Source organism: Pteropus alecto, unplaced genomic scaffold (assembly GCF_000325575.1).
Source record: "Pteropus alecto unplaced genomic scaffold, ASM32557v1 scaffold22, whole genome shotgun sequence".
Classification (NCBI taxonomy): domain Eukaryota; kingdom Metazoa; phylum Chordata; class Mammalia; order Chiroptera; family Pteropodidae; genus Pteropus; species Pteropus alecto.
The window spans coordinates 5,714,676-5,729,152 of NW_006434839.1; the positions used below are offsets into that span (position 1 = coordinate 5,714,676).

Consider the following 14,477-nt stretch of genomic DNA (forward strand, 5'->3'; position numbering starts at 1 on the left):
AAGCAGGACCGAAGCTGAAAAGTGACCATGAAGAGGAGCTTTCGGGGAAGGGTAAAGGGAAATAGTGGCTAAAGGAAAAAGAGAAAAAGGAGACAAGTATAATGTGTAGGCAGTTTGCAACCAACCATGCCTAACACAGATCAAGTTAGGAGGGCCGCTGAGAGGAAAAGAGTATAAAAATTTAAGGATAGATGGAGAAGAGATAGAAGGAAATAAAGACAAGAGACAAATGACTCAGAGCAAAACTATGTGTAGGCTTCTAATATTTTCCCCTGTATTTGGAGATTCGTGGTTATGATCAGCATGTATAAAAATGAGTAGAAACATCCATCCCTGCTTTCCGCCCACCACAGGCATATGCAAAGTCCCACCTGTTGCTGCCTCCCCAGCCGGCCGGCTGCTCCAAAGCTGCTCGCCTCCTCTTAGCTCTCTGCCTCTCAGACTAGCAGGGCGGCCTTGGCCAAACCTCCTCACCAAGCCCCCTCCCCCGCTTCTGATGGCTGCATACCAGACTGTCTGCCACCGTGGTTTCACAGGCTTCCACATATAGGCCACAGTATGTGAAACTGCACTTCAGTGCGTCATTTCGGAGACCTCTTTTGACTTTTTACTGGATCAGAATTTTGTATTGCGAAAGGCAGACAGCAAATGTCAAAGGCAGGTTCAAAAGGCCAAGCGATTGCTAGCTAAGCATTCCCCAGACCTCGAGGGGAGATGGAATACCACCGGCAATAGGGGCTTTGGTGCTCAGTTTCAGAAAATACAGCATATGGATTTCTACTACCATTTTCAATTGAGGCATCTTATGGGTTAAATTGTGTCTCCCTCGAAATTCTTATGTTGAAGTCCCAACTCCTAGTACCTCAGAATGTGACCTTATTTTGAGTACTTCAGAATTTAGAGATAGGATCTTTCCCGGGAGTAATCAAGTTAAAATGAGGCCATTATGATGAGCCCAAATCTGACATGGCTGGTGTCTTTATAAGGGGAGGAAATTTGGATACAGATACACATACAGGGAGAATGCTACGTGACCATGAAGAAAGCCATCTACAAGCCAAGGAGACAGGCCTAGAACAGACCATTCCCTAGAAGTACTCAGAAGAAATTAACCCTGCTGACGCCTTGATATTGAATTTCTAGCTTCAAGAACTGTGAGATAATAAGTTTCTGCTGTGAAAGCCACCCAGTTTGTGGTCCTTTGTTCCAGCAGCTCTTGACAACTAAGACCCCAGATGCCATCTGGTCAAAGATGGGGAGTTAGGAGACCAGACTTTTGATAGTTTTTTCATTTCCATGAGAAGGATAATGAATGCTTCTTTGAGTTATCTGGAAGAATAGGCACCCTCTAAGGCAAGATCGTGTTGTCTGATTCTGAGTAAATAATTCCAACAGCTAATGCCTCACTTTCTCCCTCCTCCGGGAAGTTGGTTCCAGGACCATGTTCTGAAACCCCCACTGACTGATTGTTAAGGCAAAGAGTGATCACATAAATATTCTGTGTCTGAGCAGGAAGGTCAAACTAAAATACGAAGCCTTAGTGATAGATACAATATTCAAAGACAGCTGGCCAGGCAGGTGGACTGTCACTGCACAGAGAGGTACAGTCCTCGACTTCTCACCCGATCCTCACAGAATCAACTCCTTCTTGGCCTTTTGAATATGTAAGTTTGACACAATCAAACACTCAAATGGCTTAATGTTTTTGGACCAAGAGTCAATCTTTCAGTACCTAATGCTAGAATATCTCCCCTTGAGTCAGAGAAAAGGTATAATCCGCTTGTTAAGCTATCTCTGCTACCAGGAAAAACAAAAAACAACAACAAAACAAACAAACAACAACAAAAAAAAACAACACAGAAGTATTTCTGCAGGTTTATTCTTAAAAAAAAATTTTTTTTCAAAAAAAAAAAAAAACCCAAAAACTGCTATCGGTCTAGATTCTCATCTTATCTAGCTCTCACTTGAATAATCTCTTGAGTCACTTGTGAAAGAAGTAGTGTTTAGCCCGCTTCCTTATAAGGCAGAGAATGACAGGGCGCTTGTCTATCTGAACTGCAGTGAGGCTCTCTGACAAATTATAATGATTGGTTACGGAAACCTCTTGCTCTGGTTTCCATCGCTTTCCTGAGGAAAGACACAGAACAGACAGCTGTAGGGAGATGGAAAAGGTTGAAGTCAGGGAGTGGGGTTGAATCCAGCTCCGCCATTTGCCAGCTGGGCAAGTTATTTGATTTATTTTACTGCTCTGAGGTAGTTATTTTTGGCTAGAACAGTGCCTGTCACATAGCAGTATGCCCACAGGCAGTTGGATGAGCTAGCTCATCTTCTCAACCATCTCTAACCGACAAGGGTTGGGTCGATAACTACCGATCCATGTCTATTCGCTCTTCTTCCCAAGTTGTCCTTTTTCTCCTAATAAATTTCCATCTTCTCTCTCCCTCTCTCATTCCAGGTCTGAAACACTAAAAATCAACATAACGACGATCCAGCCTCAAGTATAATAAAACACTTCTGCCACACGAGACAAAGGTTGTTTAGAAGGATAAAGGCAGCACAGATCCAATGAGAAGGGCAGGGGAGAAAACTTTGCGGTTGAAAGGGATGATGGAGGTTGTTTGCTTCTGCAGAGTGGGGCTGTCCAAGCCCCCAGAAACAGACAGAGTTAGTGAAAATGCTTATGCTGACCTGAAATAGGGTTTTCTATAACGAGTATCTATTGGTCTTAGTCTCACCTCCTTGAGAACCTGACATAAAAGAAATTAGCTTCTTTTATTCCATTTACATGATAGCCAAGGAATAGGCAACTTAGGAAAGTGTGTGGCTAAGGGCACTGGACACCAAACAAAGCCCCATGCCTGCAGATAACCTCCACAGGAAGTCATGGCTGATAGCTGATGATTTTTTATTTTAGGGCCTATCATGTGCAAAGTCGTTTAGGGATATTATTTCTAATCCTTATAATAACTATGAAATGGAGGAATAATAACAATACCATTTTTACAGGTTAAGAAATTGGCTAGAAAATGATAAATTTGAGATTCAGATTCAAGTCTTTCTGATTCTAAAGTATGTTCTCAAACAGGTCACACCTCCAGAGCTGCACACAAAACAGGAGTCTCCATCAGCTGTAGTAATTACTAACAGACAGCACAGTGTGGTGGCTGAGCATGCGGACAATGAAGCCAGGTTATCCAGGTTTGAATCCTGGCTCTGCAACTTACTAGCTATGTGACCTTAGATGTGTCACTTAACCTAATTGTAATTCAGTTTCCTTATCTGTACGATTGGTTGTTATAAAGATAATATATGGAATTTTTATCTAAGAAATATGGATGTGCTACTTAGTACGTACTAGGCACTGTTCTGAGCACTAAATAATGATACAATTAGAGAGGATTCAGTAAGTTCAAACATTAACATTGGCTTTGGCTTTCTTATCAAGAAGAAATTATGGACATTTATTCCTTTACTCACTGAACTCATATAATAAGCACCTACTATGTGTGGGGTAAGGCACTTTTTTAGGCTTACCTCACAGCACGCACACACACACACACACACACACACACACACACACACACACAAAACCTAGACAAGGTTCCTGATTTCATGGTGCTTTTGTTCTAGGAGCTTAAGAAATAATTGACGAGTAAACAAATAAATATGCCATCATAAGCATACATTATGAATATGCATGTAACTAGACAACAGGTATTCTGATTGGCTCTCCTGTGTAGATGCTAATTTTACCAACTTTAAACCTAAGGGTCAGTGGTGTGTTAGTAAATGTTTGACAACAAGCTCTGGGGGATTGGGAGGGAAGAGGATTCTGATTTGTAGCATTCCCAAATTTCCTTGGCATAAATGGTTGGTCTCAAGCTCTCAACAGAACATCAATCAACTAAGAATTGGGAAGAGAAGTTCATTTGCACGGCATTCTATAGTATTTCCGTCATACAATAGATGTAACTAACCTCGAGAGCACAGATAATAGTAAAACTCCGTAAAATAATTAGGAAAGGATGAGTTTTGAGGATGTATTACCTTGGTTTTTTATATATCTTATTTTATTGTAGTTTACATAATTTGATTTTTAATAATGACTTTTTAACAACTGGTTCTCAAAACCCTGAAAATTTAACAACTGGCTCTTGAGAGCTAGTATGAGCTGACTCCTCACACCACTGTTTAGGGTACAGGGAGAGGGGGGACAGCGTCAGAGGGAAAGGAGACTGAGTCAGTATGCGGTCATTATGCTGACGTGGATCCTCATCTAATTCCTTTTTAGCTGCTCTTCTCCAGCAAGCCCTGCTTTTGTGTACACAGTTGGAAGTACTGCTTTGTAAACCAAAGAGCATCGGTACAAATATAGTAACAATCTGGCATTCTTACGGTACCAGGTCACTCACGTAGAGCTCTACAATCCTTAGTGAACACAATTTATGTACTTGGTGCTCTGAATATGGTACATTCTTCTGCGCAATACAGAGGATATAACTCCTGACCACTGAGTAAAGGCAGATGCTCTTAGAGATGGATTTTCTGTCCTACAAAAGCGAATTCCCTCACCTCTTTCCATGTCTCTTGTCTCTTAGAGCTCACATGCTTCTGAAAGGGCAGCCCAGGGAAGCCCCTAAGCCGGAGGAGCTGCAGGATGAGGGTGAAGGAAATCTCTCCCCTCTCCCTGCTAAGATTTATACATTTCTTACCATAAAGTGGAGAACAGAGAAAAACATCTTCCGCTTTCCCTGGTAAATTTAAATATCTAAAGTAAGCAATCTTCGAAACATCTTAAGGACAAAAATACTTAAAGAGAAAATGTGTCCTCAATCACCCTTCCCCCGGAGCCTAAATTTCACTTAGTAATGGTGCCTGGAACAGGAAGTGGAAATACCATGAGAAATTTTATTCTTGCCACATTTTCGATGCTTTGCAAAAGCAAACACTGGAAATCTCATCAGAAAGCTTGACCTTACAGGGTTGATAGCTTTGTGCCCAAACCAAACGAGTACGGAAAGCTGGAGGAATTTTCAGATAAGTATTCTAGCCCTTCTAGAGAAACTCTGGCAAAACCAATTTTTTTTTTGGAATATATGGTTGTAACTTTTAGAAAGAAATTGCTCAAAGCTAAACAACTAGGCTTCTGAGGAATAAGTACCTCCATATGTCTATTATAAATTATTTTAAGCATAGATGTACAAAACTGTTCCTGAGTCAGGGTATTTTAGTAAAATCACCGGGGAGTTTTTACACACTATAGATGTTGGACCTCACTCTAAACCTACCCAGTCAGAATCTCCAGGGGGCAGGTCTCAGAGATATATGTTTCCTAAAAGCCCTGGAGTTGATTCTGATTTAGACGGTGGTTAAAAATCTGCTGGATTATAGGCCAATCGGGCTGCATCATATAATCCCAATCCGTGAAGTGTTAAAATGAAGCATTCTCTCTTGCTATCAGGAGAAGCATTCTGGTGGACTGAAAGGTGAGCAGCCTGTGACTTAGAAGTTGTGCGATCTGGAACCACCTTTGGCACAAATTCACTGGGTGACCTTGGTCAAGTCACTTGGTTTGTTCTTTCATTCAACAGGTATTTATTGGACTTCTGTGATGTGCCAGGCATTGGGTATATATTAATGAAAAAAAAAATTGATGTTTTTCTGCCTTTATGAATCTTACTGACATTTCATCAAAGAAACCTGCAAATACATGTATAATTTCACTTCCTGTGTTAGGCTTTAGTTTCTCATATGGAAAATGAAAAACAGAGCGCTGTGGCTCATTTTTTTAAAGGATTTCTTCTTAAGATCCCAAATTTCTTGCCTCAGTCTCCCCATACACTATATAATTATATGCTTTAGGTCCACTGAGAAAACACCATACCAAAACCTACTATAAATTCAATAATTATTTAAAATAAAGGAATATTTTATCATCATCATGCATCTATATAATTAGAAAAATAGTAGCACATATTGTGCGATATGAATTATTGACTCAGTTTGTCAAATATTTTTCTGCATACGTGGGTTCGTTTACCACTCGCGATAACTTTGTAACCTCTCAGGGATCCAAGGTGCAGAGGTTAGGAACCTATGGACGATATCAGTGACATAAGACATGGCACTTATGTCGCAATGGCCCTTTCCTTCCACAACAGACATCACGATCAGTGACCGCATTCTTTGTCCCTGGTGAGCTTAGACGCATCCTCAGAATCCTTCCAAACACAGTGTTCCAGATGGTCACTATCAACTGTTTGGAGCTGGCAAAAAGGTGAAAAATTATTCGCACGCCTGGGACTACATGACATAAGGCCCTGGCCAGTTTATATAAAAAAAAAATCTGTGAATCTACATGTATTCAGTTCTGTTGCCATGAGAAACATGAATGCCTTCTCCCCTCTCCATTAAAAGTACTCCAAATATTTGAAGACATCCATGTGGCCCCTACATTTTCCTTCCTTTGGGATAAACAGCTCCAGATCCCGTATCTGTTGCTCATATTTTGTTTTCCTGACCCCTCTGGCCTTTGACCCTCAGTCTTGAATACACATTTGTCAATGCTTCTCTGAAGATCAAGCCCAGAACAGGACATATTCTCTTTTCACCCCGCTTAACGGACAATGAGACAGGTGCTCAGTGAATGAAAGATTACACCGCAAACACTGACAAGAAACGAAACTTCCACTGATTAAGAGTACGCTACCTTTGATGCCTAAGCTTATTAAGTATTGTGATTTACATTGAGGTGTAGTCGTTTTGATTTATTGAAATTATTAAATCTTTACTTATTGAATTTTAAAGATTGCTTCAGTTTGGGGGGAGGTATAGTACACCTATGACTCATATGAAGCTTCTCACCAACAAAAACACTCAAGTGTTTTTCTTTAGAATCTTTCTACAATGGATAATTCTTATCTTTTCACTTATCAATGGTGCAAGCTTCTAGGCTAAGTTCCCTCCAGACTGGTTCATCAGGCTATGCCAAAGAGGTCGTCAAGTACTATATGACCCTGACATTGGGTGTTTGCCTCTCTAGGAATTCAGTCACGTAAAAATTCAAATGATATTCACTTTAGCTAATTTGCCTTCAGTGCCTAACTTTCTCTGCTAACTAAAATTCCCCACTGGGCTTCCGCCCCTCACCCCGCAAAGTGACTACGGCTGCCAGACCCACTGGGAGTTCATCCATAGGCATGCTAGTAAACTTCGATGTCCTCTCCTGCTAAGAAATTTGCCAAAGACAATAGTTATTAGCTGAACCAATCAGATCTCTTCTTTCAGACATTGACCAGGAAGCACAGGAGGAATTTCCCAGTCTGCAGAACAACAAATGCAGCAGCTACATGTGCTACAGCTGAGTTACATTAATGGAAGCACATAGACGTCTGCTGAGATCTTTGACCCACCTCGAGTCCAACCCCACTCTCTTTGGACCCTGCTCCTAGCTTGGCTTCTGTTCTTGGATTTCCTTGAGATTCCATCCTTTTATTATTCCACATGTATCTTGTAATCCTTTACTTGAGCTACTGAAGCTTATTAACATAAGAGTCTATTTGTTCTAAGAACTGTGCCAAGTGCTCCAACCATATGTCACTACCTGTCCACATAACTGCCTTGTTAAGCAAACGCTTGGTTTGTAAACCTCTGCCTGACTTCTGATTTTCGCTATTTCTCTTTTACTCACATGTTAGCCCATTGTTGTATTTTATATCCAACCAGCTTAGAGCTTCCAGGTTCCAATGGAACTTATGTCCTTAATGTTTCTGGCCCTTGGTCCCCTTGAGCACTTGGCCCTGGTCCTGCTCATCTTTAGCACATAGGTGCGATCTGCCTGGTTTCCCAGCTTGAGACAGGAGAGAGGGAATGTTACGTGTGGGTGTAGAAGGAACTAATTATATATTCCTACTTAATAGTCCTTCTCCAAGTGAGATGATTTCCTTAAGGTCAAGTGCTTTCATCTGCATAGTCACAGAACAATGCCAAAAGCCTCAGGAAATAATTAAGAAGCAATTTATCTTCAAGGTATCATCATTGATATACACATATTTTTAAAAAGAAAAGCCATGTACTAAAATGAATACATATAAGAGCACCTGATTCACTTCAACTATCAAGAGAAAATGATTTTCCTTCAGCTGTTCCCTCACTGCTGCTCAGCAATCCTTTTATTAAGCTCTTGGTGCTCTCAGCATGCAGCCATTGCCGACTGCTCCAGCCCCTGCAAGCTCCAGCTTCGCATAGAAAACTACTTCTCTAGAGATGACCTCTTTTTTTTTTTTTGTAATGGAGGCTGTTTAAGATCATCTCCTTCTATTTATCTGTGTATTTTTTTGTATCCTCCACTCACCCTTACACTGGGAGACACACTGGGTTGGTGGCTCCTGGCGGAAGCGGCCACACCCAGGTGAGTGAGCATTCAGAGTTGGAACAGGTAGCACAGAAGTGAGAGGGGGAAAGGAGAGCAGGGATAAGGGGGCTCATCAACATCCCCCAAAGAATAACCATAACCACAACCCCTGCCATTTACCTGGTCCTTCACAGGGCACAGAAGGTACTCACATACACTGACAGCATGTGGGCTCCAGGAAACCCCAAAAGGCTGGGCAGGGCAGGGATGGGGACCCCTTCAGTTTGGCAGATGACAAAGGCGGAGACCAATGGGACCTCACCCACAGTCACACAGCACAAGTCTGTCCTTCCCTGTGTGGGGCTCTGACATATAGTATTAAACAAGTGTTTCTGGGCCCCTGCGACACATCCCAGAATACCTACAATCATGAGATCAGGTCCTGACCCAAAGCACACGCCCCACGGCAAGACCCAGCCTGTCTCAGGAGGCTGGATCTGTGTTCCCTGTCATAGGCTGAAAAGGACGCTCAACAGAGATGAGCAGAGGCCTGAGAAAATGGAGCATCTTAGAGCCTGGAGATGGCAGTGCAGCGTGGCAGGCAGACAGCCCCTCAGCTTCCCTGCTGAGCTGGCCACCGCGAGGCCGACATCGTGCTCCTGTCACTCCCAACAAGTGACCAGCACAGCCATCACCAAGGAGGAGCGAGGCCCTTAGATAAAGGCAGCCTGACCTCTGGGCTCACCACATGCCCACCTCCCCTCTGGCGTGGGCACCTTCCTCTTCTTCTCCCCCAGGGCAGATCATCTCCTGGTCAGCATGCCTGGCCTTCTGTCCGCCTCCTTCCCCATCCTCCCTGCTTTTGTCTGGTCTCCTACGGCCCCTGCCCAAGCCACCACCCAGTGCTGCCCTCCTGCTCCTCCCCGGGATATAGCCAGGCCAGGGTCAAGGTCAGGGCTGGCCCTTCCAACCAGGATTAAACTGATCAGAAACCAGCAAGCACATCTCTCATCCTTGCTTCTTCAAGTCAACCACCAGAAATAGCAAAATGCACCCCCTGCTCTGGACCGAGGAGCAGGTGACAAATGGGCAACTTGTTCTTCCTCTGGATTTTATTTTAATACTTAGAGAGGAGAGGAGGAATATTTATTAGCAAGGAAATGGGACTTGTCGGAGCCTATGAACGCCCCCACGTATGTCTGCTCTCAAGGAAGAAGAAAGACAGTCACGGAATCTAAGACTACCCCCAGGCTGTAGACTGGTACTGGTCCATGGCCTGTTAAGAACCGGGCTGCACAGCAGGAAGTAAATGGCAGGCTAGTGAGCGAGCAAAGCTTCGTCTGTATTTGCAGCCGCTCCCCAGCGCTAGCATCACCGCCTCAGCTCCACCTCAGATCATCAGGCATTAGATTCTCATAGGAGCACCAGTCCCTGGTGCCAAAAAGGTTGGGGGCCACTGCTTGAAAGAATCAAGAAATAAGAAAGAACACCCCTACTCATGTTCTGATCCATCCATCATTGTCTCCAACTCAACCTCCCCCAGCTCAAGGGTGTCTCACTGGTCAATCATAAAGAGTATGTTCACAAAGGACTTTCAGGATTTAGAGTTTTTATAGCTTCTCAAAAGTATCCATAACAACAACAACATAGGAAAAAACAACTGGCAGGGCCAAGCTCATCACCCCTTCCTCATGGCCCGTGGTCATCCTTTCTGTCTTGTCCTCCTGTCACGACACTCACCCCCCACTAGCCAATGGGAGTTTGGAGGTAAGAAGCAGAATGGCTCTTTACTGTAAAAATTGTTCCAACATCTACTCTCGTCTGCTCTAACTTTTCTCTCGCAGCCTAACAAAGTGAAGAGGCTTTCCCTTACCTTAAACACATCTGGCCTTGACCCTCTGCTGTTCTCTGGGACCCCTTCTAGAACTGGGCCACTGCAAACTGTCCATGTTGGATCAGGAAAGCCTCATGTTTGGCCTAGGGATGGAGGAGCTAGGGAAGCTGGTTGACGTGGAGGACCGGAGGTAGGGAGGTCAAGGATGCCATCAGTAGTCAGGAGAGCCAGGTGGGGATACTAAAGACTAAAGCAAACAGAGGTGAGAGGCCAGCTCCACGGAGCAGTCTGCTCTCAGTACCAGCAGGAACCACAGCCAGGTGCTCCTGATGACCTCACCCTCCCTACGAGGCCCAGGCTTGACATGCTGGGATTAGTTCTATGCTTCCGGCTGGAGGCAGAGAAGCTGCCTCATTTACTAGGGCCTTTCTGTTGTCAGCCCCTTGTCATCATTCTACTCAACTGGATCTTCAGATTTCCTGGATGTGGCCTTACACCACTGATGACCCATCTTATTCTGCTTCCTGATACTTGTGACTTTTTATCTCTGATCATCAAAGCCAAAATTTAGACAATGACATTGGGTGGACGAGTATTCCCTGGACCCTGGGCTCAGGGTTCTAGAAAGAACTAGGATCCAGAAGGTATCACTCAAGGGTCCTCAAATAGGAGGAAGGAGCAAATAATTAGGAATACTAGGTAAGAAGTAGAGATGAGACCCACTAAAATGAGCATACTGTCCAGAGGACTCAAATTGCAACACACTTTGGAGGATACAGCCCGTGAAGAAGAGGGAGCCTCATTTCATTTGGGCATCTTAACCACTACGGGAGGTAGAATCATCAGAACGGCCATTCTATAGATGAGGCTTCCTCAAATGTCTGGGCTACTTAAATAGGGGAACTGATACAGAGACTGAGCTCCTGTAGCGGTGCTCATGATTTAAGCCTGAACTACAAGTATCCCTTTAAATTACCCAGCTAAGCAGAGCCTATGGGCATCTCTCCAATAACAAACTTGGATTAGCCTGACCAATGAAGGACTTTCCGTAAGGAGCTAATGGTTCTATTTTCAGGCTCTGAGAGAATTTACCCAGAGAACTCTAAAGTCTGAAAATTCTTTGGCAGTATCTTCCTAACCTCTCCTTAGTCCTACCATGCTATTTGCATACCACTTGGTCAGCGTTTTCCCTTGTCGCCCCACCATGGCCTCACCCCACATTTCTGAGACACGTGATAGATTGCAGGCAGATGGGGACTGAGCTAATCCCTTTTCATAGGCATCTCTAAGTCACTTTTTTGTCTTGCTAAAGAATGACTAAACTAGTAAACGTGCTACCATGAAAATGACAAATGGAGACAACTGTATGTGTTTTTACAAAAAGGCCTACTGCGATGCCTTTTACTTATCAGAACAGAGAATACCCAGGCTGAATTCTGGAACTTTCCATGGCTGGACACAGGACCCGCCTATTCCATGTGCCCCATAGCAGGAGATCCTCACGTCAGGGATAGGAGCCAAATAGAATTGTTAAGAGCCTCACCGGCAGGCCACGAGCTCACACGTATCTCATTTAAATCCCGTAAGCTGCAGTTTAAACCTGGTTCTCCTCTTTAAGGCAAGGACTGTGTATTTCTTTAAAGCAATCTCCTTATCTGAATTATTTAAATTGCACACTTGATCAGCTTTGAACCATGGAAACGACCCAGCATGTTACCTATGGATCGATCCATTATACATTCCTGGTATATGCGCCATTGTATTTCTCTTTATTAAATGATGTTAATAAAAAGGGAAATTCTTGCCCTGCGGTTTCATCGTGTTCCTTTTAACCTCCGTATTTGGAGAGATGTCTTCTAGCTCATATCCAACAGGAGGAAAGTAGCACAAAGAGCTGCCTAAAGTTTACCATAAAGTAAAATATCAAATCCCCTTGCTCCATCATTACGTAAAGTAGAACATTTAAAGTGTTATTTTGAAAAATGTGTTTCTGTGGTTGTTGGGGTTGGGGAGCACATGAGGACAGGAGAGAGTGGTAGCAAAGTTGGAACTTTCAGAGATTTGGAGATGTTGGTTTCAAAATGGAATTTATCCTCCAATCCCAAGATTATAGATTTCCTTCCAAACTGCATTCCCTACATGGTTTAGAGAACAGTTGAAAAAGAAATCGCTCTCCATATTTTGATTGACGTGAAAAACACAGTGAAAATGGTTTGGAACTTGATCTCTTCGAGGAAAGGACAATAATCAAACTGCCGTCCTTCGCCTGCAGCCCCTCTCTCACACTTACTCAGGACTGTTCCAGGAAAAGAAATTCACAGAGAATTCTCTTATCATATATCACTTCTAGAAGGAGAGAGAGAGGCATTCTCAAGAAAATTATTCCCAAACTGCTCAATATAAAGAGAAAAGATGATTTAATGAATCGCCACACAAAACCGCTTCGCTTCATGGAATAAAATCAAATTGAGCCAGTCAAAAGGAGCTGGAAACCCTGACTATCCAGATTCGTTTAAAAAAAAAAAAAAAATGCTCAGATTTTTCCTTCTTGCCGCACACCACCTAGTTTTCACTTAAGCTCTAGTCCTATGGGTCTGGTTTTGCCCAACGCAGTAGAAAGATTTTATTATTTCAGTTTACAAGTCCATCTGCACAGCCTCGTTCAACAGAAGGGATATAAGAATACCAAGCACTTTGTTCTCATCCACTTTATTTGCCCATGTATTGCCACACACTAAAATTCCCCCACCATTTACAATCAGCTCTTTCTAACAGGAATTCCAGGCTACTACGGACCAGCCGCCTTGTACTACCGTTGAAGATGCCCAAATATGTCTGATTATCCAGAAATGAAAGCCTGCTTCCTCCCTTTCTGGAACACACTTGCAACCTACAACTTTTTAAATCATCTAGTCACACTCAGGCACACTTTCAAACAGAAACTAAGATTTCTCAAGAAATAGTTTGGTCAGATGTTGAAAGCGATTTCTAAAAACACACCCACCAGTACACGCATTCTCCCGTTATTAGTTTTATAAGAAACAGATCATGCTAGGTATCTTCTGTCTTAGCAAATATCAGATTGGTTACGTTAACCCAACGGTTGCTCAATGCCAGTGCTCTTTCCACCTCTGACCTTATTTCCTGGAAGCTCGAGCAGTCCAGTCGTAAATACTGGTAGCAGAAAGAAATGGAAATTACTTTGGTTAAAAACCATCCCTTTTCGGCTTCTTACCAACCTAAAAAGTTACTGTTGTTAAAAGCAAAACCTCTTTAAATCTCTCATAGTAAAAGATGCAGGAGAGACTGCTGGTGGAGCAGATTGGCACAGACGGCTCGCCCACTGACACCGGTCTATGGCCGTCAGGTAGACCCCCCATCGCACCCCTGAACAAAAGGCTATTTTCATCAAAGTTGCCGGTGGTCCCTGAATATAGGTCTCTATATGATCTCTCCTTTCGTCCCAACTCTAAAAACAAAACTTGAAATCTCATCCTGTTTGTCTTCCGGGAACATCTGCAGGGCAGCGAAGCTCAGTCTGGCTCTGAGAATTTGCATGGTTTATTGGCTTTTACAGTCTTGCATCTCCAGCTACCTTGGCCAGGAATGTGGACTGAAACCCGGAGAAAGTCCCCAGACTCTCTGGAAGAGATTAAAAGAAAGCCCTCTGTGCCTTACCTCGTAGGCTGAAACTTCTTCCTAGGACTAAGTCGGACAGGAAGGACTGATTTCTTTAAGCAGGAGCACAGCAAGAGGGCAGGCAGGCAGGCAGCCTCATACACACTGCTCTATTCAATAAAACTCCAGACCGCCCTTCCTTAGCCCCTCCCAGAAGTCCGTGCTAAGTGAACACACATCCCCTATGTTTACAGTCGGCAGTCGGTGGTATGCATTGTCCTGTAGGTTTTTCTAATAGGCAGCCAATGACGACACCTCAGCTGAGGTGGATGCAGCCTGCCTGTGGAGGTGCCTGTCATTCCCTAGGCATGCTCAGGAAATCACTCATCAGAAAAACCAAGACCTAAAAAGCTCTGAGACTGTGCGCTGGCTGCCAAAACCAGCCTGCTCCATGCCCTTTTTTGGTTATCCTTAGCAGGGCCTCTGGAAGTGAATCCATTGTCAGGAACAATCATAAGAAATGTTAATCTTGGAGAAGGAGGCTGTCTTGTAGAACGCAAATGGAACGTTAAAAGGAAAGCAGAGTGTATGAAACTAAAAACAGTCCACAGTTTATTGGGTGGGGGTGGGGACAACTTTTTAATTGAGGGGCCCTTAATAGAGTATTTCTTT

At 43.5% G+C, this 14,477-nt stretch overlaps 1 protein-coding gene across 5 annotated transcripts in view; it reads right to left on the bottom strand.

The window, feature by feature from the left end:
• CALD1 (caldesmon 1) overlaps positions 1–14,138 on the bottom strand; it is a 168,037-nt gene extending 153,899 nt beyond the window's left edge. For 2 of the 5 annotated variants that reach the window (XM_015588348.2, XM_025045896.1), the window contains exon 1: positions 13,866–14,132. The gene's annotated coding sequence lies outside the window, so the exon portion shown is untranslated. Of the gene's footprint in view, positions 1–13,865 lie in introns of all 5 variants that reach the window. The other 3 variants (XM_025045897.1, XM_025045898.1, XM_006910504.3) reach the window with 3 other exon arrangements.
• Between the last annotated feature and the right edge of the window lie 339 nt (positions 14,139–14,477).